The sequence below is a fragment of the Vicugna pacos genome, chromosome 4, assembly GCF_048564905.1.
Source record: "Vicugna pacos chromosome 4, VicPac4, whole genome shotgun sequence".
NCBI lineage: Eukaryota > Metazoa > Chordata > Mammalia > Artiodactyla > Camelidae > Vicugna > Vicugna pacos.
Window position 1 is genome coordinate 39,780,603 of NC_132990.1, and position 6,000 is coordinate 39,786,602.

Consider the following 6,000-nt stretch of genomic DNA (forward strand, 5'->3'; position numbering starts at 1 on the left):
TAGAAATTTTTAATAGAATAAAAAAAGAAAAAGAACCCTTTAATTAAGTTCACTACTCAGAATAATTTCTGTTTATATTTTGATTTTTTTTTTCAGATTCATGCATGCAGACTCAAATATTTTGGATCACAAGATATATTTGATTTTTATCTTTCTTATTTAACATTTTCCTCTGTCATTAAAATTACTTCAGGACATTTTTAAAGGGCTACAATTTTTTAATATTAATACAACATAATTAGTTTAGTCTCTGTTGTACTTTTAGGTTGATTATTTAAAGGTTAAGTATTAACTTTAAATTTGGGTTCTTCCAAAACACATTTTTTTGTGCAAAAGCATTAATTTGTTAGCATAGACTTTTAAATCAGCACATACACATTTGAAGACAGTTTGAGTCAATTTACTGATACAATTATATTACTGTCTACTACCTTCCTAATTCAGAGCAATTAGCCTTCAATGTCACTATATTTTCTCTTGATACTGTCTTGCTTCTGGCTTTATAAAAGCTCTTTTTAGAAATTATCTCAATTTTTTTTGGAAGTTTGAAACTCAAGCTTAAGGAAAATATTTAAAATCATTGTTTGGAAGTCAAAAGGAGGGAATACACTCAAACTCACTCTATGAAGCCACGATCACCCTGATACCAAAACCAGACCAAAGACACTACCAAAAAAGAAAATTACAGGCCAATATCATTGATGAACATAGATGCAAAAATCCTCAACAAAATATTAGCAAACAGAATCCAAGAACAGGTAAAAAAGGTCATACACTATGATCAAACTTGATTCATCCCAAGGACAAAATGACACAATGATGGTTCAACATATGCAAATCAATCAACATGAAACACCACATCAACAAAAGAAAGGACAAAAATCACACGATCATTTCAAAAGATGCAAAAAAAGCAGTTGATAAAATTCAATACCCATTTATGATAAAAATGCTTACCAAAGTGGGTTCAGAAGGAACATATTTCAACATAATAAAAGCTACTTATGACAAACCCACAGCCAGCATAATTATCAATGGTGAAAAGTTGAAAGCCTTCCTGCTCAAATCTTAAACAGGACAAGGATGCCCAGTCTCACAACACAGGTTTGGAAGCCCTAGCCATAGCAGTCAGAAAAATAAATGAATAAATAAAGCTTATCCAAATTCAAAGAGAAGAGGTAAAACTGTCACTATATGCAGATGACACGATATTATATATAGAAAACTCTAAAGGCTCCACACAAAAACTACCCTAGAGCTGATAAAAGAACTCGACCAAGTAGCAGAATACAAGACTAACATACAGAAATCAGTGGCATTTCTTTACACTAACAATGGAATATAAGAAGAGGGAAATAAAGAAAGAATCTCTTTTCAAATTGCATCCAAAAGCATAAAATAATTAGGAATAAATCTGACCAAGGAGGTGAAAGACATACACAGAGAACTACAAAATAATGATTAAGGAAGTTAAAGATGACTTAAAGAAATGGAAAGATATCCCATGCTCTTGGGTTGGAAGAATTAATCTTGTTAAAATGACCATACTACCCAAAGCAATCTACAGATTCAATGTCATCCTTATCAAATCACCCAGGACATTTTTCACAGAACTAGAACAAATAATCCTAAAATTTATATGGAATCACAAAAGACCCAGAATCACCAAAGCAATACTGAAGAAAAAGAATGAAGCTGGAGGCATAACCCTCCCAGACTTCAGACAATACTACAGAGCCTCACTAATCAAAACAGCATGGTGATGATACAAAAACAGACATATGGATCAATGGAGCAGAACAGAGAGCTCAGAAATAAACCCACAGACCTACAGTCAATTAAACTTCAACAAAAAGGGCAAGATTATACAATGGAGAAAAGATGATGTTGGGAAAACTGGACAGCTGCATGTAAATCAATGAAGTTAGAACACTCCCTACACCATACACAAAAATAAATTCAAAATGGCTTAAACACTTATATTTAAGACAAGATACTATAAACCTAGAAGAAAACATAGGCAAAACATTCTCTGACATAAACCTTAGCAATGTTCTCCTAGGGCAGTCTACTGAGGCAATGGAAATAAAAACAAAAATAAACAAATGGGACCTAATTAAACAGAAGCTTTTGCACAGCAAGTAAGCAAACAAAATGACAACTTACAGAATGGGAGAAAATATTTGCAAATGATACAACTGACAAGGGCTTAATTTTCAGAATATATAAACAGCTCATACAACTTAATAAAAAAAAAAAACAACCCAGTCCAAAAATGGGCAGAACCTAAACAAGCAATTCTCCAATGAAGACAGACAAATGTCCAAAAGACACATGAAAAAATCCTCAATATCGCTAATTATCAGAGAAATGCAAATCAAAACTATAATGAGGTATCACCTCACACAAGTCAGAATGGTAATCATTCAAAGGTCCACAAACGATAAATGCTGGAGAGGGTGTGGAGAAAAGGGAACCCTCCTACACTGTTGGTGGGAATGTAGTTTGGTGCAGCCATTATGGAAAAGTTTGGAGATTCCTCAAAAAACTAAAAATAGACTTACCATATGATCCAGCAATCCCACTCCTGGGCATATATCCAGAGGGAACCCTAATTCAAAAAGATACATGTACCTCAATGTTCACAGTAGCATTATATACAATAACCAAGACTTGGAAACAACCTAAATGTCCATCAACAGATGACTGAATAAGGAAGTTGTGGTATATTTATATAATAGAATACTACTCAGCCATAAAAAAGAATAAAATAATGCCATTTTCAACAACATGGATGGACCCGGAGATTGTCATTCTAAGTGAAGCCAGAAAGAGAAAGAAAAACACCATATGATACCACTTATATGTGGTATCTAAAAAAAAAAGATGTAAATGAATTTATTTACAAATCAGAAACAGGTTCAGAGACATAGAAAACAAACTCATAGTTACCAGAGGGGAAAGGGATAAATTGGGAATTCGAGATTTGCAGATACTATTATACATAAAATAGTTAAACAACTGTTTTCTACTGTATAGCACAGGGAACTATATTCAATATTTTGTAGTAACCTACAAGGAAAAAGATAGTGAAAAGGTATATATGTATATGTATGACTGAAACATTGTGCTGTACACCAGAAATTGACACATTGTAAACTGACTATACTTCAATTTAAAAAACAACAAAAAAAGAAATTGAGATGTGCTATAAATATAAAATACACATTGGTTGTGGTTGCCAAGGGGGTGGGGGGTGGGAAGGGATAGACTGGGATTTCAAAATGTAGAATAGATAAACAAGATTATACTGTATAGTACAGGGAAATAAATACAAGATCTTATGGTAGCTCACAGAGAAAAAAATGTGACAACGAATATATATATTTTCATGTATAACTGAAAAATTGTGCTGTACACTGGAATTTGACACATTGTAAAATTATAAATCAATAAAAATGTTATAAAAAATAAAATACACATTGGTTTTGAAGATTCTATGAAAAAGCTGATGTAAAATATAATTTTTTCATTTTGATTGAGTGTTAAAAGATTATTTTGCATATACAAGGTTAAATAAAATTACTAAAATTGCTTTTACTTGTTTTTCTTTAATGTGGCTACTTGGAAATTTTTAAATGACATATAGCTTGCACTTATGACTATATTCCATTTCTGTTGGACACCTGCTCTAAGATCTCTGAGTTTATGGAATCAATTTTAGTGAAGGCTTCAGTTAACTTGTACACAGAGCTGGGTTTCAGGACTGCTAGGACATTTCTAATAAGCTGACAGCTGGAGCCTCCTTCATCTGACTGCAGCAGCTGATCTGCACTGGGGTGGGAGGGACACTGCCTTGGAGGAAGTTGGGGTAAGGAATGGGAATAGAGTCGAGTCCACTGGAGAGACTGCAGACAGACTCAGAAGGGCCAGTTGGTGGAGGGAGGCTTCTGGGACAATGGGTACGTGTGATGCTCTGTTGGTGGTCAGGGAACACATCTAACACGTAGAAGAGAGACATTCTGCTCAGTGTGCATGGAGCATGACCCCACTGTGGCACTACCATCAACTGGAAGCTGGGGGAGCGTGGGAGATGGCCCATTTCTAAGGACTCTGGTGTCCTCCAGGCAGACATCAATGACAGGCACTTTTCAGGTATTGGTTTGAGGAACTGGAGAAGCAAAGTAAGAGAATGAAGAACCCCTGCCCCTTTACCATGTCAGAGGAAAAGGCTTGCTTCGCTTAGAAGGACAATCTCCGGGTACATCCATGTTGCTGCAAATGGCATTATTTTATTCTTTTTTTTTTATGGCTGAGTGGTGTTCCATTGTATAAATATGCCACAACTTCCTTATCCAGTCATCTGTCTGTGGACAGTTGGGTTGTTTCCATGTCTTGGCTACTGTAAATAGTGCTGTTGTGGGGGAAAAAAAAAAAAAAGAGTACAGAGCAAGCTTTACAGGAAACAAGCCTCCCTGATCAGCTCATGGACTACGACCGACAAACAGGTGGCCTTTTTGCAGAGTATTAATGTTTATATCCCAAAACGTGAGTGCAACAGCTCTTGGGATCTTAATGTTAATAAATACTTCTTCTGGACCTAAGGCTGGTATTTTAAGTCCTGGGAAATTTTTCAGCCATGTAGCAACAACAACCTTTTAAAAATCAGTTTCTTGAAAGGAAGGACATGCCCGGTGAAGAAGGCTAGCACACGTGGAGTGTCTTGTCTGGGTTGTCTGGGGGAGTTGAGGGGCAGGGAGGAGGGAGGAAGAAGGTGTTGACAAACATTGTCACTTTTGTGTTGTATTTTCTAGTTCTTTACAACCAGTGGGGTATAAATGGGGATCATAGAGATTCCTTTCTGGGAAACAGGGATAATATTCTTGAGTCAATGGCAAGTTTGAATGCTAAGTCATACCATTTCCTGAGCCTATAAGTAAAAAAAATTAAATTATCACTTTGTGACAAGCATTTGTGGTTAATTTTTTCTTAAACACATTGGTCACATGGCTTTTGACTGGTTTCTTAACTCTTCATATACATGCTGACCTGTGTTACACTCTAAAGGATTAATAGAAGAGATCTGGCCCTAGGAATGAAGACATTAGCTCTCTTCCTGATTTTCCAAGTTATTTTTAAATGCATTTTAGAGTTTAGAACTGAATCAAAAAATTAAAAAAAATAAATGTTACAAATCTATCAATCACAAGAGATACTGGATATTCTAAGTGAATCCAATAAGCCCTGTTGGGAGGGATCTTGGAGTCATGTTCAGGGTTGGAATGACTGCTGAGAAATGATCCCCACCTGCTAGTACACAGCCCAGCAAAGTGAATCGTTACCTTCTTGATGGTGAGTGATGGCCCTTGGCCTTCCTTGATAACTGGACTTCGGAGACTCAGACTCTCACTCATTTGTCCTTTTCTAATCTCCCTGGAGACAGCACGTGAGACTCTGTAGAAACCAGTCTTCAGGTGACGGAGAAACATTTGTGGGCAGTTAGTATCAGGCAGTCTACAGCACTGAACTTAACAGATCTCTTTCCATGAGGAGAAAACACACAATAAACCATTACAAAGCCAAACAAATGAACCAAATAAACGAAAGGGTAAATTAAAACAACAATAACGACGTTACCGAACCAGGTCCGTTTTGCCTGAGGCGCAGCAAGCCAAACCGCGGAGACACTGCGGTTTGCAGCAAAGAGGGGGTTTATTCACCGGGAAGCCAAGGGAGGGGCTGGGAGAACAAGTCTCAGATCCACCTCCCGGAAGGCAACGGGCTCAGAGCATGCTTACAGGGTAAAGAATAAAGAAGCAGGATGGTCTGAGGCGTGGGGAAAGGTGACTGGGAAAAAAGCCAGGAATGGCCATTCTGCGCAGGCGTAACCAGGCTACCCGCCCAGCGCGCTCCCAGGGCGGCGTGCTCAGCCCTCTGACGTCAGAAGGCGCATGCCCAGCGGAGGCCACGGCGGTCCTATCCGGTCTCAACCAGCTCAGC